Here is a 24,100-nt window from a genome sequence, read left to right as displayed (position 1 = left end):
CGGATTATTCAATTGGCAGGGTCACACGAAATGGTTGTTGGAAGTACCTGGTTTGCGCGGAAAGTGGTCCACAAACATACATGGGCCTCTCCAGACGGGACCACTTTCAACCAAATTGACCACGTGTTGATCGAACGCCGCCACCTCCCAGCCTTGATGAATGTCAGAACATATAGGGTGGCCAATATAGACTCGGATCACTATCTCGTTGGTATGGTGCTCCGAGCTCGAATAAAAACACCACCTAGAATCCCCTCTGACAATCAGGTGAGAGTTAACACTGCAACCATCCACAACACAGCCCTCCGCGACACCTATAAGAGGGAAATGGATGCCGCAATAACCGCAATCAACAGAGGACCTGGAGATGAAGCATCAACAAATGATCTTCACAACCACCTGAAGAACGTTATCATTGATACGGCCACAAACATACTTGGCCCCAGCCGCAAAAGGAGTCGGAACGGCTGGTTTCACGATGAATGTAAGCTAGCAACGCAATGGAAGAATACCGCATACCGAGTAATGTTGCATTCTCAAAGAACGCGGGCACGCGTAGAAACTTATCACGTACTCTGCCGAACGGAGAAGCGACTTCACAGACGGAAAGAGGAAGCCTGGAAGAACCGACAAGTCTGTAAACTAGAAAAGTACAGGGAGCGACCGCACCAGACGCGCAAGTTTTACCTTATACACCTCGATGCTCATCCTGCCGAGACAAAGAGGGAAATCTGATTTCCGACAAAATGGGCTTATTAAAGCGATGGGTTGAGTACTTTGGTGAACTACTGAACAACCAGAACATCGGCGAGTTGGAGGTCCCGCCAACTGAAGACGACGGACAAATACTGCCACCACCAAGTTTAGGAGAAACAGTTCGTCCAATTCATCGGCTGAAAAATCATAAGCCGCCAGGAGCCGATAGAATTACAACCGAATTGGTTAAATATGGAGGCGACCAGTAACACCAAGTGGTTCATCAACTTGTGCTCAAGGTATGGGACAGCGAATCAATGCCTGACGATTGGCAACGAGGCATAATCTGTCTCATACATAAAAAGAGAGATATCACACAGTGCAGCAATTATAGAGGTATCACGTTGCTGAGTACAATCTATAAGATATTCTCCACTATCTTGCTAGGCCGGATAGCCCCATACGCCCAGAACATCATTGGCCCATACCAAAGAGACTTCACTCCAGGCAAATCAGCAACAGATCAGATTTTCTCTCTGCGGCAGGCGATGGAAAAACTGTTGGAATATGGACAACATTTGCACCATCTGTTCATCGACTTTAAAGCCGCCTATGATAGCATAGCCAGGGTAAAACTGTACACGGCCATGAGAGAATTCGGTATCCCGACCAAATTGATAAGACTGACTAGGCTGATACTGGCCAATGTGCGAGGCCAGATAAAAGCAGCAGGATCACTCTCAAAACCATTCGACATCAACAATGGTCTACGACAAGAGGATGCCCTATCATGCGTTCTCTTTAACCTGGCCTTCGAGAAAGTGATCTGTGATGCTGAGGTAAATGGAAGAGGTACGATCCTCTTTAAGTCCGCCCAACTACTGGCCTATGCTGGCGATATGGACATCATGGGAAGAACGAACCGAGACGTACAAACTGCCTTCATCTAGATCGAGCAGGCGGCGCGAGATCTTGGGCTGCACATCAATGAAGACAAGACAAAATATATGGTGGCAACGTCAGCACCGAAAACCAACCAATCAACAACATTAAACCGCACTGGTCAAACGGCAAGAATAAAGATAGGAGACTACAACTTTGAGACCGTTATTAATTTCTCCTATCTTCCGCCCGAAACGTCGCACCATAGGGTCAAAGCTCTTACTGTACAAGACAATGATCTTGCCAGTCCTCATGTATTCCTCGGATACTTGGGTTCTTAGCAAGAAAAATTGCGAACTCTTGGCCGCGTTCGAGAGAAGAATCCTCCGAAGAATTTTTGGCCCCCTACATGAGAATGGACGATTCCGTAGTCTACACAATGACGAAATCTATGAGCGATACCATGACCGTCCGGTTGTGGATAAAATCCGACTCAATAGATTACGGTGGGCGGGTCACTTAATCCGTATGAATGAGGATGATTCCACCCGGAAAGTCTATAAAGGTAATATCTATGGTAGAAAAAGAAGACGAGGCAGACCCTGCCTAAGATGGAGCGATGGCGTAGGTCAGGACGCCAGACAGCTTTTATGGATATCGAATTGGTGGACCTCGGCCCAAAACCGGGATGTCTGGAGTTCCTTATTAAGGCAAGCCTAGATCGGATACCGGTTGTTGCGCCGTTGATGATGATGATATTGAAAAAGTGGTAACCACCATTTGAAATGGTTTAATGACTCTAGTTTTTCTCCTTAATGTAGTTATACACTGTATAGGATAATCTACTGCCCGTGATTTCACCTAAAAAGGTGGTAATACTTTTAATGTTCGCATAGCCCCGTAAACCATGATCAAGTAAAAATCGAAGGAAATGGTACGTAATTAACTCCTTAATAGGACGCAGGCGGAGCTGGGCAAGGCTCAATGCTGCAATATCTTCCTAAGCGTCAACCTGTATCCATAAAAGAACAAATGCACGCAGAAGAATGGGTAAAAAAACCGACTCCACACTAGTCTACTCGAACTCACTTCTCGGATAGTCCCTTTGTTGCGACTATTTCTAAAAGTTCCAATTTTGGTTGCCATAAATCCTCACACAGAGACATGGCCACCCAACCACATTTATGCGCCATCGCTGTCAGTTGAATGTGCTTTAATTCTCTTCCCTTGCACTCTTCCTCAATGTAACACGAATACCACTTTTGCCTTCTCATCAACACGTCCACGGATATCTGGCCTGCACGCCATCCAAGTTCTTCATTTGATGACAGGACGCAGAAATGAATGAGTGAAACTTGGAGTTTTTGAATAACAGTAGTGGTTACTTTCTTAATGCTACTTCTATATAGAAGCACTGAGATAACATAGATATAACATGATATTATCATAGTTTAAATCTGAATAAAATAGAATTTTTGAGGACCGATCCCAGGGAAAAATCAACTAACACTGTTAGTGGTAGTAAGCTGCCCAGAACTTTACATATCCCCGATCACCAATGGTGAACTGAAATATGAATTGCTTCACGCATTAGCGCAACCTGAATAGTGGCGCTCCCCAGCTGACAAGAAAAAATATCGATTATAAAATGCAATCCTGACAGTCTCCACCTTGAACTTTAAATTCACCTGAGATTTTACCTCGTTGCAACACGAGAGATTTTGCGCCATGTTATGCCGCTCTGTTATAATAATCGTTGGCGCAATAATACAGATTGAATCAGGGGCTTGAAGTGTGTTAGAGCACTTCATTCAAGACCGTAACGGTACACTACAGGATTGCAGTACCCTGTAGGAAGCAATGTGGTCAGCATTGCGCTCGCCAGATTATTACCCTGATTTGACTCAGGCACTCATTCACAGCTGTTCGACTTGTATCCGACGTTAAATCTCAATACAAATCCCACTGCCACCAGTGAAATTTGAAACGCGACCTTCCGTACGACAGCCTTGTGCTCTAACCAGTGAGCTATCCGGACACCACCGCCACCGGACATGCCGCTATGGTCATACCCATTAATCGATGAGAAGCAGCTGGAACGGAAACCCAGACTCGAAACGCTGTTCCACAATGAATGAAAACCTTTTAATGAGGAGGACCCAGAGCGAAAACGAGCATGCTTTCTGACGATCCACCTTTCAAGGTATTCCTTGGCGCGTTCCAGAATTACCTACTTCAGCTATTGTCTTTGTAACAGCTGGGAGCATGCAAATAATTCTCCAGTTGCCACACTCACTCATTTTATTTTTTTTTTCTTGTATTAAAACATTTTTTTTTAGGGTTTTGAAAGTTACTAATGTTCAAGGTGTGGGACAGCGAATCAATGCCTGATGACTGGCAACCAGGCATAATCTATCCCATCCATAAAACGAAGGATATCACACAGTACAGCAATTATATAGGTATCTCGTTGCTGAGTACCATCTATATGATATTCTCCGCTATCTTGCTAGACCGGATAGCCCCATATGCCCAGAACACCCCATTCCAAAGAAGCTTCATTCCAAGGAAATCCGCAACAGATCAGATTTTCTCTCTGCAGCAAGCGATAGAAAAACTGTTGGAATATGGCCATCAGTTGCACCAATTTTTGATCACCTTCAAGGCCGCCTATGGCAGCATAGCCAGGGAAAAACTGCACGTGGCCATGAGTCTAAGACATTTATGCGTCCTCTATAACCTGACCCTGGAGAAAGTTATTCGCTATGCAAATATCAATGCAAGAGGTACCATCCTCTTCAAGTCCACCCAACTATTGGCCTACGCTGACGATATTGACATTATGGTGAGATGTACAGTCTACCTTCATCCAGATCGAACAGGCCGCGCGAGATCTCGGGCAGCACATTAATGAAGGCAAGACGATTTACATGGTGGCAACGTCAGCACCAACACGATTTTAGGCAGCCAACAGAGCCTATATCAGCTTACAAAAACTATTTCGCTTGAAACGTCTCACCACAGAGTTAAAGTTCTTATTGTACAAGACAATGATCTTGCCAGTCCTTATATATTCCTCTGAGTCCTGTATTCTTAACAAGAAAAATTGCGAACACTTTCCCGCGTTCGAGGGAGCAATCCTCCGGAGAATCTTTGGCTCCCTACATGAGAATGGACGATTTCGTAGTCAACATAGCGACGAAATCTATGAGCGATGCCATGGCCGCCTGGTTGTGGATAAAATTCAGCTCAACAGGTTGCGGTAAGTGGATCACTAATTCGTATGAATGAGGATGATCCAGCCCGGAAAATCTATAAGTGCTATATCTATGGAAGAAGAAGGAACCGAGGCAAACCCTGCCCGAGATGGAGCGATAGCGTAGGTCAGGACGAAAGACAGCCAATTGAGTACAAAGAGTTCTTATCAATCATCCATCGAGAATGGGTCCGGCCTCATGTCTGAATCTTTACTCGTTTGTTTTGATTCAGGTATGTAGGGGTAAACCTATGTTTCATCACAAGTGACTACACATTTGAGAAAACCTTCCGAGGAACCCAACATTCTGAGATCTTTAAGAAACCAAGTTTTCCTTTGATGATGGAATATTCACTCTCTTGATTTAGACCTGTGTGTGTGTGTGTGTGTGTGTGGTGGGGAGAAGCTACAGCTTCTGAGCACTCAGGCTGTGTTGGCCCATTGTACTCGCGTCCCCCGTCTAACGGAATATTCTGGATTCGTTAACGTATCGTAGGATTTCCGTTAGTGGATGTGATGCTACCCGTCGTAATTGGAGAACATCGGCACCAAAGATTTGATGCCTGATGCGTCCATAGGCGGGGCATTCACATAGGAAATGCTCCGTGGATTCCGCTTCCTCATTACAGGAGGGACACGTATCATCTTCGGTAATTCCTATTCTGAACATATGCCCAGCTAGTGAATTATGGCCTGTCAGAATGCCCACAATACACCTGCAAGTCCTCCTGCTTTTCGACAGGATAAACTTTGCGGTACGTATGTTGGGTTCTGGCAGGAAAAGTTTGGTGTGTCGAGCAGCATTAAGGCTCTGCCATCTGTCATTATGGGAAACTTGTTCCCAGTTTTTGAAAACAGATTTAGCCAATGCTACTGATACCCCAATTGCTGGCTCCGGTCCCGGCATAGTGGAGATTGACCCCTCTTTCGCTAAAGCGTCCGAGATTTCATTTCCTTCTATGCCACAGTGACCAGGTACCCAGAGTAGTTCCACCGTATTGAATCTAGACATAGAATTCAAACGGTTTCTGCATTCCTGAACGATTTTCGAGGTGATCAAAGGACTGCTCAATGCCCTCAGTGCAGCTTGACTGTCACTGCAGATTGCGATGCGCCTGCCCTTCAACCGCTCGTCAATCACCCAGTTTGCCACCCTTAGGATCGCATAAACTTCGGCTTGAAAAACCGTTGCATATTGTCCCAAAGGAAAAGCCCACTTCTCATTTTTATTCGAGAGGTAGACTCCAGCTCCAGAACCCTCTTCTGTTTTTGAGCCATCCGTGTAGAAGACTTCCGTATATCCCTCCACGCATTCCTCTGGGTCTTCCCAGTCCTCTCTACGCTTCAGGGTAACTACATATCTTCTACCAGATATATGGGGACACGAGAATCGGAAGGCATTGTAAGAACTGGATTCAGTCCTCCCAGTAACTCTTCCAATGCTCTGTGCCCCCCCCCCACATCCGTTGTTTTCCCATAGATCTAATCGAATTAGCCTATGAGCTGCTCTCATTGCAGTGCTTTGAATAAATATATCCAGGGGCTGCAAATTGAGTAGTGCATTCAGAGCTGCGCCGGATGTCGTGCTCATGGCACCTGTGATACCCAGACAAACAGTTCTTTGCAGTGCAGCTAGTTTACGGTGAAAACCTTTTTGTGAGACAAAAACCACCACACTACGGATGCATATACGAACATCGGCCTAATGATGGCAACGTATATCCACATTACCACATGAGGCCTGAGTCCCCATGTCGAGGCAAAGGTCCGTCTGCACAGCCCATAAGCTGTGAGAGCTCGTTTCATCTTTACCTCTACATGTTTGTTCTAAAGAAGTTTTTTATCTAGAGTAACCCCCAGGTATTTCACTTCTTCGGAGAGTTGAAGGGTAGTACCCCTCATCTCAGGGAGGCAAAGTCCATCCAGTTTTCTCCTTTTTGTGAATAAAACCATTGTGGTTTTATTTGGATTAACTGACAAACCATGTCTAAGGCACCAGCTGTCTATCAAATCAACGGCACGCTGTATATTCCTACACACCGTTCCAAGATCCCGATCAACAGCAAGTACAGCCACGTCATCAGCATAAGCTTGAGCGTGTATTGGCAAATTTTGCAGTTCGCATAGCAGTGAGTCGATCAGCATACTCCACAGAAGCGGCGAAAGCACACCTCCTTGGGGGCAGCCCTTCGTTGCCTCCGTAGTCAGGTAGCGATCGACCCCTACCTCAGCGCACAGCAATCTTTGCGTTAGCATAGCATGGATCCACTTAATTAAAGTATCATCAACACCATGCGCTCTGGCGGCATCACAAAGTTTTTGAAAAGGCGCACAGTCAAAAGCCCCTTCAATGTCCACAAACACCCCCATCGCGTACTCACCATTCAAAGTTGCATTCTCTATCTTTGTGACCAAAGAATGAAGAGCAGACTCACAGGACTTTCCACGTTGGTAAGCATGTTGGTTTTCACTAAGTGGGTGTGACCTAAGTGCCTTTCCACGAATGTGACGCTCCACCAGTCTCTCCAAACCTTTCAGCAAGAATGAAGTCAAGCTGATCTGTCTGAAGTTCTTTGGATTAGAATAGTCATCTTTCCCAGGTTTCGGTATGAAAACTACTTTAACCTGTTGCCAAGAAGAAGGCACGTAGCCCAGAGCAAGACATCCTCGAAAAATATTTGTTAGAGGTCGCTCTAAATGCTCCATACCCTCCTTTAGCATTGCCGGATAGATGCCGTCCATGCCAGGTGCTTTGAAATGTTCAAAGGACAGTATCGTAGCTCTCACATTTTCAAGGGTAACAACCGCTTTCGCAGTGTTCCAGTTCCTCTTGCAACACTTGCGTGTTGAAGGGGTTGCAAGAAGCGTCAACTCTCCCCCTACCACTTCTCTCACCCGTTCCCCCGGGTGGTGTACTTCCAGGAGGGTCTGTACTGAGTCCAGACTGGAGTTCGTGAAAGTACCGTCGGGTTTTCTAAGAGAATCCAACTTGGCCGACTCATCCCTTTTGAGGACTCTGCACAGCCTTGAAGTCTCCCTTTCGCCTTCCAGTTCCTCACAGTACGCTCTAAAGGAGTCTCGTTTCGAGCACCTCACGAGCCTCTTATATTCACGTTGTGAGTTCCTGAAATTTAACCAGTCTTCGTTCTTGTTACTTTTGCAAGCACGATTTAGAAGTCGCCTGGTTGATTTCCTGAGTTTTTGCAGTTCTCGGTTCCACCAAGGAACTGTTTTACCGCTTTGGCTTCGGGAAATAGGACAAGCCTCTTCATAACACTCTAAAAGTGTGTAGTTCAGAGTTTTCAATTCATCTTCCAGCACCAAAGGAGTCCTTAGTCGCCTAGGGAACTGTACTTTATTGCCAAGAAGTTCATTGAACTTTGCCCAATCCGTTTTCCTAGGGTTCCGCCTTTGTACTGCAGACTGTTCGCCCGCAATAGTCAGATTGAATTCTAGATATCGGTGATCTGACAGTGAGACCTCGTCTAGCACTCGCCAGTGTGTAATCAACTCTAACAATTTTGGGGTACAGATTGTTAGGTCAATTACTTCGCTTCTTCTCGGTCCCACGAACGTAGGGGCGCACCCGACGTTTGCAGTCATAAGACCAGCTGAAGTGATGAAATCAAATAGCTTCTCTCCCCTTGGATTGCATTTGCTACTGCCCCAACAAATATGTTGAGCATTCGCATCGCAACCTATTAAGAGTTCGAGACCACTTGATTCTGCATACGCCACCAGATCCCTAAGTTCTTGCGTCGGTGGAGGATATAAAGAATCATAGGGTAAATAAGCGGAGGCAACTATGATGTTTTTCCTCTCGCCATTTATCTGGTATTGTATGATGATGTATGTAGCTAAGTCCTGGGAACAATATTGTCTAAGCATAGTTGCCTCTAACCGTCTTGACATCAGGACGCAAGCTCTCGGTCTTATGGATCTTTCGTCGTAGAAGATCCTAGCCCCCTTTACTGATCCAATACCACAGATTCTGTTAAATCGAACCCACGGTTCTTGCACCAGAAAGATATAGGGGAAATCCTGTAGCTTTGTCATTCTCGCTGCCAACAGGTGGTAGGAGGGAGCTTTGGCATGCTGCAGGTTGATTTGACCAATCTTTATGTTTTTCGACATAAACTTAGTCTATTGTCTTATAGAAAACAGTTAGAAGCGTATGCGGCAGTCCGCGTATGACGGGGTTTCCCCCACACCGTACCGCCAGAGACTCGATCCCCTCGTGATTGATTTCTCTGAGAAAAGCCGTACTTGGGAGTACCGCAATTCCCATGTTCTCATCCACGAAAGATCTCACCTCATCCCGCAGAGCATTCGTCTGTTTTCTACTTAGCACCTTACTTGGTTTGCGGTGTCCGGGTTGCATAGATTCGATCGCTCGAACTGGCATCAAGTCAGTTTCGTTCACGTCTCTGGCTTCCCTTCCTTCCGCCTGTTCCTTGGAAGGTGTAGGAGAAGTTACTAGCAGGTAGGATTCACTCTATAGTCCCTTCCCCAGTGCGAGCCCCCATACAGGGGTTCCGCCCCTGTATGCACTATCCTCCGCGCACGTCTCCATTGTGGGAGAGCGCACCGAAGATGCTGCAATTTGCTCTATGTTGTGTAAGTCGAAGACCATCATTGTTCTTCGCTCTCAAAATGGAGATGATGCCCTACAGTCTCCTGATATGACTGAATTTCAGTCTATATAGGAAAAAGTGGAGCACCATATGGTGACTTCCCCTGAGCACATTCAGACTCTGTTGGTCCAGTTCGAATACCAAGTTGAAGCCCTCCACGTTTGTAGATTGGTCCTTCCTGGCATTCATGAACTTTACCCTCCAGTGTCCAAAATCCATGCCCGGGTTCTGTTCACCCAGCAAGCGGATGATGTCCTCTGCCTTCCTTCGAGGGCCCGGTAGCCAACATCGGACATGTTCTGTCCTGCGTAGCTCAGTGTTCACAATAGTGAACTTGGGCCGACCGCCGGAACTCAAAGTTGGGATTACCTGCTGGAGCCACTTTAAGGCAGCCTCGTCAGCGCACTCCAAATGTAGAAGCCCATCACGAAAACCTTGATCGTTAAATCGTGGCTTCGTTCCAGGCTCCATCATTTTCTTCCACAGGCATTCCTGGAGGATGGTAAATTGTCCCTCTGACATTTTGCCATCCTTGGAGGAAACTCCCACGGCAGCAGTCAGAACAGAGGCCGCAGCTTGCGCATACGTCCTCTTCCTTCCCGCCTTCGTGTTCGTATTCCTGTGGGAGGGACCAGCTTCATTGAGATCTCTCTCGCTGATTTGATCACCTCCCGGCACACTGGTCCTAATCCCCGCGAGTCGCGTGGATGTAAGCCCTGGTGCGGAGCACAATAAAGCGTCGGCCATAGCAGATGTGTTGGTCTTACGCTTCTTGCGCGCATTACCGCTGACTGAAGAGTCTGGTGCGTCCAGTGTGGATCTTACCGGGGTTTCCAGTTTATCCCCACCTTCCGCCGGAGATTCCGCTACCTTGCGTCCGATTTCTCTGGGCGTTACCGCACCTAGTGGTACAGCCACGTCCATGTCCTCATTCCCAAGGTGCTTCATCTTCCTTCGCGGTGCTCTCTTCTGCCGTCGGCTTAGGGCCTTTCCAGGTTCACGGTGTTCGGACCGCTTGGATCCATTTCCACATACTGGCGTTGAACCAGTAGCGTCCACGTCACCAGCTTCCCGTTCTTCCGCTCTTCCCAGTAAGGATGGCGGAGAAGGTTCTGACAGGCAGGATTCAGCCTGTAGTCCCCCCTCCTTAGTGGCCTAAGTTCCCTTCTGCCAGGCCTTTCTCTTCCGCTTGCGGGTAGATTTGGGCTGTAGTACCGCGGACGGGCCGGCCGTAGTCGGATTTCCAGTTTCTCCCATTTTAGACCTACTGGCGAAGCAATTCCGTGGACGGAGAGGGGCCAGTCTTCCTCTAAAACTCGCTAACGGCACTGATATTTTCGTCTGCCATAGAAGTTCGAGGACGCTGAGCGTGACACTGACTTTCCAGCGTTTCGCGGCCTCCAGAAGCTTTTATGCCATTCATACACGCGGGTTTTCGAAAGGATGTCAGCCCCGAATTGCACCCAGAAAGGTGTTAAAATTTGTGAAGGTATTACATCTTCGCACGGCAAAAGCTGGATAATAATCCGTTGCGCAACAGAAGTAGGAACCACTTGCTCACTCACTGTTCTATTGCAGACTCAATAAGAACAATATTGACGATGCGTGGGAAGTGGAGTAAGGAGACCCATACGGAATTCGTGGAAAAAACTGAGAGACTTCCGACTCTACAACAAGATTTGATAACCAAGTTTCCGTTTATATTTAACTGTTGCTGTTGATTCACTTCTTCCATCATCATTCAACTCGTTGAGATTAGACCATAAAAAGGATTCTCATAATGATACATAATAATGCCTCTACCCCTCCTTGTTAAATACTTCAACCAGCTAGCGCTGTCGCTTGCTCCACGTGCCCATATCGGAACTGAGCCAAAGAATAGAAGTTTCATTGAAACTAGCCGAAATACGGCCCCGTACAAACAAAACGACCTTTCGATTGAATTGCGACCCCACAACACCCCATTCACGGCCACCCTGGCTGACAGTTGATGGCTAGAACTCACCTGTTCCAAGCAAGCATCCAGCAGCTCTGCGACCGCTGCTTTGTGTGCGGACCAGGCCAGTGGGCGGGCGCGCGGTTTGCCGCCGGGCCAGGCGCTCGCCCGCTTCTCTGGTCGCTGCCCGGGCACCTGAGCCAGCCTCAACCGTAGCGCAAAGTGCGGAAAGTAAACAAAATAATGACGTTCCAAACAGCGTGTCACCTGGTCAAATACACAAACAAACGTCTGCCGTTGTCGTGGATTCGTGGAAAATAATTTATTCAATTTGATTGTTTGTTTGTTTGCTCGTTCGTTTGACTGTGCTTTTCGCTCCCCTCTTGGGCATTCTCCTCCGGCAGGGATTACGCGCAAATGGGGGGTCGGAGTCCTGAGGGAAACGAGCCTGTGATTAGGGCCTACTATATGTCGTTTTTTCTTCTTAATTCGAGCGCGAACAATCCCCGGCCAGGTTCTAAGGTGTAATTAAGATGCAAATTAATTCTTAATGGAATCCTCACTTACCTCACTACTGCGCTCGTTGCTGTTGCCTCCTGGCTGGATCGCGGACCTGGAGCCGTCGCAGATGTTCCGAGTCCCACTACAAACAAACTCCTCGACACATTCCAATTTTCGCACACATCACACAATTCCAGAATTTTTCACAGTCGGAATTTCCGCGCACTTTTCACGGAAACGCTAATTGCATGGTTGTTGGGTATCACTCGATTCACTGCTCCTCCCTAGCGAATTGCATGCAAGTCCCGGCGAGATTCACAACTTGCACCGCACACGACAAGGCTGACAAACTGCAACAGGCTGCAATGGGCCGTGGCCCCGGTGCAGGGGGACGCCGCGCCCGCGGATTGTTATCGGGTTGCACCTGCGAGAAGGTCGGGTCAGGTGGCGGTAGCCGGGCGGACGAGCAGGCATGCACTACGCTCCTCGGCAGCACCCGGGCGCTTCGAAGGGGCACCCGACCTGAGCGAACACAACACGGATAAAAGGGTAGTCCAGGAGCCCGGCCAGGCGCGGCCACGGCACTCCACCTTCGGAATCCTGACACAAAGCGACCACAATTCTATGCCGACTCGTGCAGCACCGACTTCCCACCTCGTAAAAGTCCAACCTGCGGAAATTCAACGCGAAACCACTGGCAAAACACTCGCCGCGGCTCCTCACTTCGAAAAGTTGTCAAAATCCATTCACACGCGACTCCACTTTGACTTTTCGCCAAGCTCCAACGTCGTCGACGGCCGCTCGCTGTCCAATAAGAATGCACACAATTCACAATTCTGCCTGTGATCTAATCGGAAGGGAAAACTCTGGGCGCGCTGCTGCCTCGTTGCGACATGTCTTCACTCGGCGAATTGCAAAATCACTTTGAGCTGGCGACGGATGGTGGCCGCGGCGACAGTCACGGCGGACGCAGTGAGGACTGCGTGCCCGACGGAAAGCTGGGAAAGTCAGCGGCCGAACTCGGTCGTGTCGGCCCCGAAGCAGGAAAGTCGGAAAATCCGCTCGGTCCTTCCCGTCCGGAAGAATTGCGAGTGCAAGGAAAATTGGCGCGACGCGTGCCACTCGGCGGCGCAACGGACAGCGACGAAACACGACGCCTTGCGCGCTCAGCGCCACACAATGCCAAGCGCTGACTAAACTGAAGTTAAGAGAACACGGGGCAGCAGGGCTCAAGTGCTGAATAAGCGAGTTCCAAGGCAGCCGCCAGTGGACCGCTCGAGGTTATGCAACACGTTCGCCTTTGACAACTGCACGGCGTGATTGCGCCCAGATCGCGAGCGCAAGGTCGACTCCGGGAGGAGTCTCTTCGTTGCGATTCTCTTACGGAGACAAGTCAGTTTAGTGGAATTCCCATTGTCATATTATCAGCTGATTTGTTTTCGGCGCGAGTGTTGTTTGTGTTTTGTTCGTTGTTTTCTTGGCCTCAGTCATTTTGAACGCGCGGCTTTTGCTTTATTTCGTGTCAATCGGAATCGCAGTTTGGGAGATTCGATGCGTGTCCCGATGGAAATGTATTCCTAAACAACTTTATGTGTAGTGAAAAGCTAAACGGGTTCGCCAAATAGTGCGTGAACCGCACACAGGGTGATTAGTACCGAGTCCTTCCTAGAACTTCCTTGTTCAATTATGGGCACCCTAATTGCTACTATATGTGCATGTACCAGCTCGGTTTCCTCCCGGTGCCCTCATTAGTGCAATTTGATGATGTTGAGTTGACAGGATTTCCTAATTTTTAACAAAAGAGTGAAGGCCGTTTCAATCTCGTTTATTTGCCAAACATCCAGCTGCGTGCCGCAGTCAGAAACAACAAATCATTGGACGCAGTGGAGTGGTAAATCAGATCTCGATTCCTCTGGCTTTAATCTTTAAATCGACTCTCCCTTCCTTTATTTGTAGATCCAAATTTACTTGGCTGAGGTTCGTGTTTCTGGCAAAGTGTAAGCAGTTGCACGTCTTCCAGACCAGACAGAATGAAGTACTCCATCTATCACAGGAACAGATAGTATCGGCGGCAATGTAGACCTAGCGATCTCCAAACTGCACTTCGGATTCTTCTGAAGTTTTACAGTTCAACTCACATTTTGCCTCCTTCCGCGATGGCCTCCTATTTCCTTTCTGATCACGCCACCGAATGTTTTCTTCGATCCCATGGAAAGTGAACGCAGCGCGATAGTCAGTAGCTTGGTGACATGATCAGTGCGGGGAAGTTTACTTTTCAAATTTTGAATGCATTTATTTGTAACCGTCATGAAGCGTAATATACTTCCTTTACTATCCGAATTATGCTTTTTTTTCGTTGCTAGAGGTTTGTTGTGTCCAGATGCCCCGCTTAGTCAAGACCGCGTTTTCTCCTTTGTCGGCTTTACAGGCTGTAAGTTTAAAGTATCGTTACAATATTGCATTTTGAAAGTTGGATAAAAAATCTATTTTGAAACAGTAATATCTTCGAAGTGACGGTAACCCTTGCAATCGGAAAAATATCCCTTTATATGAAATTTTGTGTAGTTTCTGAAAATTGTATCAAATCCATGATTAAATGATTTGGGGAGTGAAAAGTTGTGGATTTGGTTGAGCAGGTCAAACGTTTTGATACTGTTCACGAATAACGCAAAAACACTATAATAGTGAAAGGTGGTGTAAACTAGTGATGCTATCCACCATTCAAATTTTTACCATCATGAGTAGTACATACATATGTACCCCGAGGGATACCAAGCCAAGCCCAATTATGCGTCCAGTATAAGAGTGGACTGTCAGATTTGTCATCGGCCGCCACGTATGCGATTATGAGTATGTGCGGGCTCAGTTACAGAAAACCCGAAAAATCGGGGCTCTGCAGAAACCCTGTTCACTTAAGGACGAGGAGATACACCGCAATGTGCGGGCACTATTTTCTGCGCATTCCGTACAGGTTGATGAAAATAACCGGGGAGGTGCCCAGGACTGCCCGCTTTTCTCTATAAAAGAAGAGGATGTTGTCGCCTCTATACGAAAAACAAGAAGACACCAGGACCCAATAGTATCCTGGCAGACGTATGCAAACTGGTATTCTCGCATCGGTCAAACTGCTCGACGCATTCAACGTTTGTTGTCCGTTACAGATAATCTATTATAAACCATTAAATATAGTACATATCTACTTCATGTATATGATTGCATGCTGTGTAGTTGAACTCCGCCATGCTATTAACATAGGATGCTGGTACCAAGCCCAGGTAAAGGAAAACAGTTTGAGGCAACGTACTCTGTACTATCCTCAATAAAACAAAAATAAAATGCTGAGATCAGGGAAAGAGATAAATAGAGTATAGTTGGAGTTATTCTACTATGCTAAATCCTAACCGATCTCTCATGGTGGCAGGTCCCGCGACAGGCCGACCAAGAAAATGCATACAATGCCGTTACAAACATGATAATCGGATTGAGTCACAAGCCTAGGAGAAATGCTAGGGCGTCCACCTCAGTCGACGCGGAAGGACGGGCCCCGGTCCTGTCGAAAAATGGGCAAGGGTTCTTGACGCATGGACTGCGTCAGCACGTAAGCAAATTAGTCCGAACAAAACGAAAATGTCTGCACGCTAAATGTTGGTACCCTAACTGGAAAGACCGAGGAACTAGCAAGAGCCCTTCGGAGAAGGCGCATTGATATCTGCACTCTGCAAGAAACCCGGTGGTCTGGTGCCAAATAATGCGATATTGAACGCGAAAGCAGTAAAAATGGCTATAAACTTCTCTATTTTGGTAGCCCGCACACTCAATATGGTGTTGGCATTGCCATCTCAGAGGGTTTCCGTGATGCCATTAAAGAAATCGAACGGGAGCTCACCATTATATCAGCTGATCGCGCTATTCACTTCTTCACCGCGTACGCACCATAGACAGGTCGACCTGATGCCGAGAAAGATGCCTTAGCAGAATGTTCAAATTACCGTCCGATCCGGTTAGTTTCCCATAACATGAACATTTTTGAACACATTCTTGACAACCGTATTCGCGAAATCGTTGAAATAACCGTGAATCAAGCCGGATTTGTCAAAAACTGCGGAACTACTGACGCAATACACGCTGCGCGGTTACTCATGGAAAAACACCGCCCTCTTTACATTGCATTTCTGGATCTAGAGAAAGCGTTTGACAGTGTGCCACATAAACTCATCTGGTATGCTTTACGACAACACTTAGTACCAGAAGAACTCGTGCGCTGGGTTCAATTGCTCTACCACGATCCGAAAAGTAAAGTTCGAAGTGTGGCGGGTGCATCAAAATCGTTTCGTGTCTCTGTTGGTGTTGTTCAAGGAAGCGCCCTCTCACATCCCTCTTTGTTCTTGTTATGGACACCGGCATACGGGTAATCCAACGTGCAGCGCCCTATACACTTTTTTATGCAGATAATGTTTTCCTAACATCTGATAGCAAAAATTATCTCGAACAACTTGTCCGAAAATGGAATGTTCGTCTCATGCAACACGGTCTCAGATTGAATCTAAACAAAACTGAATTTTTGACGACCGATCGCCATGAAACAGGCACAATCACTGCCAGCGGCAGTGACCTACCCAGAACTGAGCGATTTAAATACCTCGGGTTAACGCTATCAGCCAATGAACGTAACCTGGATGAAGTGGCGTTCCACAACTGGTGTTCTTTGTGATCGGAGTATCAACGAATATTTCAAATCTAAAATTTACCGCAATGTCATCCGTCCTGTCGCTCTCTATGGTTCTGAGTGGTGGCCGACTGTAAAAGACAATGAACGGTGTCTTGCGGTAATGGAGACGAAGATGTTGCGTTGGACTAGTGGCGTGACACGTTTTGATCACTTCCGAAATGAGGATATCCACGATCGTTATGGGGTTGCATCGATCGTGGAAAAATTGCGAGAGATACGTCTTCGATGGCCAAGACAAGTTCGAAACAACGGTGGCTTCATACGCTGGATGGGGATTTAAAAGCCTTCAGATTGCACCCAGATCAGGCATTCGATAGAGCCAAATGGCGACACCGATCACGACGAGCCGTCCCCGCTTGTGAACGGGACAAAGGCTGAAGAAAAGAAGAAGAGGTTGTGTGATTGACTTTTAAATAATTTTAATAGGAATCAGTTACTTTAATAAAACTATTTTCTTTATTTATTTATATATTTACGAATTAATTATTTTTCATATTTATTTATATATGTTTATGGTTTTAGTATAATGGGGGCAAAGACGCTGCATGTCCTCGTTCGTGGTCCCTGGGTACAAAAGTACCTAACGAGGGCAATTCTAACTACTTGAAACCGAACTATATAAATTGAAGAAATATTACTTCTTTTCATTCTAAACCCATGCCACGCAACTGCCTTGGACTAACACTTGATTCAAAGACGAGCTTTTTCAAGCAAATCAAGACTAGACTTTCGGCTAATAGCAAAGTCGAGTAATGACAAACATTGGGGGTCCTACGTCTAGCAGACGACATCTCCTGTTGGTTTCGAAGCAGTCTGTTCTGTTCTACGACGCGGAGGTATGGGGTGGTGCTCTTGATAAAGCAGTATGTCATAAGCGGCTTGCACAATTACAAGATCGGGGAGCTTTGGTGGTGGTGGCTGTGTACCACACTATCTGAACAGGCCGTGATGATGATCGCGGGAGTGATTTCCATTGCCCTTCTCGCTAAGAAGCGTAAAGCCATATACAAGAGCAAGGGAGTGGCAACTCTCTTGACAAAGTGAGACAAGAGGCAGATGGACTGCACGGCTCATTGCTGAGCAACTTCTTTTTCAGGTTTTCAGTCTTACCTGCGGAAGATTAGAAGCACATCTCCTGATTGTGTATTTTGTAATGGGGTTGTGGATGACGCCCATTACATCTTTTTTTCTTATGGGATCTAGCCATCAAAATGCATCTCACATTAGTTCCTCTTCAAAGGAAGTTAATAATAGTATATTCCTATGTTTGCACATTTTACTGGAAGATTGGTCCCAGGACAACAAAATTTTCCAGAATTGTAGAGCACAATTTGAAATTTTGAAAGAAATCGCACTTTTACTCGTATTAATAAAATTGTAGTGGGTAATAACTGCAAGCAAGTGGCACCGCTGTGTAACGAATTATTCCTATATATGCCATACACAAAAACTTTCACATCTAAAGCACCAAGCTTCCGGTTTCCGATCTATTTAACTGTTCATCTAAGCCATATATGCAATATAGACAAGCAGAATCAAATTACGGTTCTATGCCAGTAGAGTTCGGCAAATTTTCAAGATTCATTAATTTTGGAGTTTCACCACAAATAAAGCAGGTTCAACTTGAGCTCACCCCATTTAACGCCCTCCCATCGACCGTGGCAAGGAGCAATTGGAAATGAATAATTATCTGTCAGCCATAGCCAACTTCCATATTTTTACTTCTGTACCACAGTTTGCAAAGTTGTCTACGGGATATGCATACCCCAGTTAATGAAATAAACTGTACACCGGCATTAGTATCTATTAGAGGTTCCCTTTTTAATGTGTAAATTGGCATATTATTTTATGGTTTAAACATAAAAATTACTGCAGTAGTCAGCGGAGGGGGCGGGTTTTTAATAATTACATTTACACTGGAACAAAAAGTAAAAAAATAAGATTTTCACAAAACATAAAACGGTATCCAAATGAACTTAGCACTTAAAATATGAAATTCCTTATATATATGCTCATCTTCCATCTTAAAGAAGAACTGAGAACGCTCGGTAACGCGAAACCAAATGGAAAAATTCACCACTTTCTAGACCGAAAATAACTCATTAATACCAAATTATTGATTCCAATATTTGTGTAGCTGCCATGAGCCTCAGATTGATCATTCAACACACTGTGCGGCGGTGGTGTGGCTCATAAATTCCTTCCTTATATAGATTCATGAATCAATAATCCTCATATAGGGAACCATAAATCCTTTAGAGGATTCTCCTCTCGAAAGTGGGCAAGAGTTAGCAATTTTCCTTGTTAAGAACCCAAATCCCCGAGGAATACATGAGGACTCGCAAGATCATTGTCTTGTGCAGTAGGAGAATATGAAAAAGAAAGTAAAAGGCCCCCCTTTCTTTCTCATCCCATTAACAAATGCGACATTCACCTCTCTCCCTGCCCTTCAAAAAGCCGTGGCGTCTCAAACTATTTTCATATCAAAACGTTAGGGTTTAATTTTAAGTGGTCAATCCTAATTGTCATTATCAAATAATCGACTTTTGTTTTAGACTTTGACCTTATTGCCTTTTTTAAGTACAATTATCTGAGAATATGTCCTTAAAATCTCAAGTCGAATAAAATTGGCTGAAATATGACCGTTGGAAAAGAAGAATCCGTACCATAAGCAACCTGAAGTTGAAAATTTGAACGCGTTTTTCTACAAATGACATGTTTGAAATTACTGGAAAACCATTGAATCGATCTTTTTGAAAGTTGGCAAGCTTATTCAATACATAAAAATGTAGTATTTAGTCGTTTTGTTTTTTTCAGCCATTTGTCAATTTAAAATCAAAACATTGTTTTGATTGTCCACCATTTTGTGGAAAATGCATATTTTTTTTTGTTTTACTTAATTAAATCGAACAACTTTTTTGGTTCAGATGATTCAGTCCGTCACAATTTTTGTCACCACCATAAAAATATACTTTCTAATGGTAATTTGTAATATAACGGTGAAATACTTTTCAATAAAAAAAATAGCGAAAGTTGTTCAGTGTATGCACTTTAAGATGACAGATTGATTGTTTAAAAACATTTCATAGTTTTCCTGACGAAAATTCGTGAAAATGACTGATTTTTTGCGCAACAAGTGCGGTTATCCCCATAAACTCTATTCCGGTTATCCCCCCTTAAAAAGTCATGACGCACACAATTGTAGGGGTGGGTGGAGGTGGTATTTTGATATCACCATGTTTGAAATTGCAACTATATTGAATATACGGGAAAAGCCATTTGGACCACGCTTTATCATACCAACGAGAAGTCCCAATATCGTGTATGCCGGTAAGGTCCTGTGCGCTTGTCAATTAGGGAAGACAATCGATGGAGATGAAAATAAATACGAGCATGGTCCAGCAATGCCAAATACAGCATTTGATTCAGTAAAACCAATTTACCGTCTGTACGTGTGTACGGCCTATACGGTGGAAAAAGATATATTTTTTAACATTTTTTACAAAAAAGGGGCAATGGATATTAAATGAAGATATTGCAATATTATAGAATAACATATTAAGGATATTTGTTGACAATATCAGCGAAAATATTCAAATTTAAAAATCTTTGGAGACGTCTCCAAAAAAAATCGTTTGCAGTGACGGCTGTAACTCCCGATTCCATCGTCTGGAGCGAAAAAACCAAAGTGATTCTATTGGTACATGAGTTTCCCCAGGTAACGCTGTCGTCCGTTTGTAATGATGAAACAAGTCGGGAAACCGGAAGCTGGACGCTTCAGGTATGAAAGGTTTTGTGTATTTCTTAGTACGTAGCACGTAATATATCCATATATTATGTGAGAGTATCCACTTTCGGGTGATATTGACATTCATAGTCTTCAATTTTCAAAGAAGCAACAAATTTGAGGTATTATAATTTTGTTAGTAATAGTGCGATTTCCACCAAACTTGGTAAGATCATGCTCTATATTATAGTCTATATCACTGCAAAATTTCATGGTACTAGGATGAACTTAAGGTGGGTTTCTAACCAATTACAAAAAATTGTAGTAATATACTATTATTAACTTTATGTAAACAGATATCGGCATGGAAGGTATTTCGGAGCCCAGGCACCATATAGTGGCAGCCTCCTGATTTTTTTCAGATTTTTCGGTTTGGTAGTTTCTGAGAATGGCCCCCTTAGAGAAGTGATCACTTTCAACCCCCCGCGCTCCCCACCCTTCCAACGAATGTCAAAACTAAGATCGGCTTTGAAAAGTACTAATCGAGACCTTTAATTTGATACTACACATGACTATATTTGATGAAAAAAAATTTTACACCCCCCTTTTGCATGTATGGGGACCCCCCTTAAATTCAACGTAAGAGGATGTAATTCATTGTATGCGTGAGCGTTCACAGTTCCCATCTTTCTACCAAATTTGGTGTCAATCGCTATAACCGTCTCCGAGAAAAATGCGTGTGACGGACAGACAGACAGACAGACAGACAGACGGACAGACAGACAGTAAACCGATTTTAATAAGGTTTTGTGTTTACACAAAACCTTAAAAAGGCAAGCTATGAAGCAACTTGGATCAACAATTGGACTTCATTGCTATAACTTTCCCTCAGGAACTGATTCCCGACATTCCCTTACTGAGAAACAGGGATAAGAGGATAAGAATATTTATTTGTCTATTGTATGACTCAGGCATCACAAATTTTAACATTCGAAACTTAAAACACGTTTTTCCAGAAACAATTTCCAACAGATCGATTGCAAATTTGAACTTTTACTCTATACCAACGGTATGTAAAATTTTTTTCGGTTGATTAAAATTTTACAATTTTATGACCGATTTTAGATATTTTTTTTTCATAAAAACCAACTTCTTTCAAATTAACACTAATTTTAAAAAAATATTTACACGCTTCACTAGTTTTTATGTCTATTTATATAAAACAAAAACTTATTAAAATCAGTTTACTGTTTGCCTGACTGTGCCTTTGTTGGTGTTTATCAAGAAAGCGCCATTTCACCACTCCTCTTTGTTCTTGTTATGAACACTGTTCCGTGTGATGTGCCCAGCAGACAGATGATGTTTTCGAAGCATCTAATAGCAAAAACGATCCCGAACGACTTGTCCGATCCCAATGAAACACTAGCACTGTCAGTCGCAGTGACTTACCCAGAACTGAGCGAATTCAATATCTCAAGTTATGATGACCTTACTCCCTCAAGCATTACCTCAAATTCGATGAAATGGTGTTTCACAACTGGTGTTCTTTGTGACCGACATCCTTCTATGGTTCTGAGTCGGCCAACCTATAAAAGACAATAAACCGTGTCTCACGGTAATGGAAACGAAGGTATTGCGTTGGACTAGCGGCGTAACCCGCTTGATTACATCCGAAATGATATCCTCGATCGACTTGGGGTTACACCGATCTTGGTAAAATTGCGAGAGAGGCATCTTCAATGGTATGGTCACGTAATTTGCGCTAACGAGATTCACTTGCCATCTGAACATCAAAGTCAATGATGACCAAAATAATGACCGAAACAATGGTGTTGTGATACACTAGATGTTGATTTAAAAGTCCTGCGCAGCATGCAGATCAGGCCTTTGATAGAATGAGCCCACCCCTCTTATGAACGGGACAAAGGCTAAAGAAAAAGAATAGTATATTGCTACAAATTTTAGTAATTGATTGCGTAAGCCCCTTAAGTTCATCCTGGAATCATGAAAGCAGTAATATACACTATAATATAATGTAGTGTGTTCTAAATAAGATGCATCGTATTTGATATTATACACTGTAAATCAAATATCCATCTTATAACTTTATACAAACACTGTACACCACACGGCCATCAATAACATTCGTAATTTGTAAACAAAACTTATTGGAAAACTATTAACACAACATTTTGTTACGAATCTGCTTTTTCGTACTTCTACTGCTGCCACCAATTGTTACGATTTCCTTTACGTAATCCCGTCGCTGTCACCAATTGTTACGTTCTTAGCTACTCCTACTCGTCACTAGTTGCATTAATTGCTTTACGTAGGCTCGTATCACTGGATTGCGCAAGACTAAACAAAAACCCGTTCTACAACTTTAATATAAGCGAGATCTTCTTTACGGGCAAGATAATAAGGACCAGGACTGGCTGCGAAGCATTATTCGCATAAGATCCACTGTAGCAACAACTGACAGCAAAGATGGTGCCATCTTATCTGCGGCCCAGCCGCATTGTTAAGTAGGTATTCTCTGCATCTTCAGAGATACGTAGATTGGTAATTATTACTTCCCCACTTTTAGCAACCATTTCAAATCAAAACCTAACTACTACACTAATTTCTTACAACAAGGTATGATCCTTGGTTTATGTTTGGTGGAAATTGGACTATTAGAAACAAAGTTGTTGTTTCAATGCAAATTCTAAGGATTTGAATGTCAGTAGCATGCAAAAGTGGATATTCTGACATAAAATATGCATATACATTACGTGCTAGGTACTAATGGGATAAATGTTCACTCAAATGTTTGTTTTTAAAAAAAAATACACTAAATCTTTCATACCTGAAACGTCCAGCTTTTGGTTTGCCGATTTGTTCTTTTTTTGCGATGGAAATGTGGCCAAATAGGGTTAAATTCTTAATAGAAGGAAAATTACATTGCTGAGTAAGAAATTTTGGACTTTTGTTATTTATTTACCCTTTTTGCATTGATCTATGCAAAAAAAACTTATTCAGCGATTTATTATTTCTTACTTTTGTGACTGAGTGATATCTCCTTTCTTGTATATAGGCCAAACAAGCCAAATCATCAACCACTCATTCGGTTCAAACCTTTTAGTTGGGAGCTTCCATATTTAATCAGTTCGGTTGAAATTGCATCGGCTCCAACGGACTTATGGTTCTTATGCCGATTATTCCACGCAGAACATATCCGTCGTCTTCAACTGGCGACACTACCTAATTGCTGATATTCTGATTGTTGAGAAGTTCATTAAAATCGCCCTAATATGCTCATACGAGCAAAAATCAGAGTTTCCTTTTTGTCTCGACAGGATGAATATCATATGGCTTCATCCTGGTGATTTGGTGGTAAAACTTCCGCGTCTGATGCGATTGTTCCCTGCATTGTCCAATATGCAACCTTCTTCCGTTCCGTTGCTTGGTTACAACCATCATCGAACCACCCACGGGGGTCAAATATGTTTGTGGCCATGACAATGGTCGGTTGGTTGTGAAAGTCATTTGTCGATTCTTCACCTCCAGGATATGAAATAGCTGTGGTTTTTACAGCATCCACTTCCGCCTTGTAGATGGTACGGAGGACTCAATTACGAATTGCATTATTGTTGACCTTCGCCTGATTGTCACAGGTAGTTTAAAATTATTTAGTTATTGGAGCTCGGAGCAGCATGCAAGTGAGTAGTGGTTCGAGATTAGATTGCCCCTTCCCTTC

At 44.3% G+C, this 24,100-nt stretch overlaps 1 protein-coding gene and 1 long non-coding RNA gene across 2 annotated transcripts in view; one reads left to right on the top strand and one right to left on the bottom strand.

Moving 5' to 3' along the window:
- The window catches only part of LOC119649803 (1-phosphatidylinositol 4,5-bisphosphate phosphodiesterase classes I and II), a 281,393-nt gene extending 268,340 nt beyond the window's left edge, over positions 1 to 13,053 (bottom strand). Inside the window, exon 1 of the mRNA XM_038052116.1 lies at positions 11,972 to 13,053. The gene's annotated coding sequence lies outside the window, so the exon portion shown is untranslated. The remainder of the gene's footprint in view (positions 1 to 11,971) is intronic.
- Positions 13,054 to 13,093: 40 nt separating this feature from the next.
- On the top strand, positions 13,094 to 14,241 carry LOC119649807. The gene is made up of 2 exons (XR_005249194.1): positions 13,094 to 13,796; positions 13,862 to 14,241. It is a non-coding gene; the product is annotated as an uncharacterized LOC119649807 (long non-coding RNA).
- The last annotated feature ends 9,859 nt before the right edge of the window (positions 14,242 to 24,100 follow it).

The sequence above is a fragment of the Hermetia illucens genome, chromosome 1, assembly GCF_905115235.1.
Source record: "Hermetia illucens chromosome 1, iHerIll2.2.curated.20191125, whole genome shotgun sequence".
Taxonomy (NCBI): Eukaryota; Metazoa; Arthropoda; class Insecta; order Diptera; family Stratiomyidae; genus Hermetia; species Hermetia illucens.
Note: the sequence above shows the minus strand (reverse complement) of the source record. Positions and strands in the feature narration are given on the sequence as shown.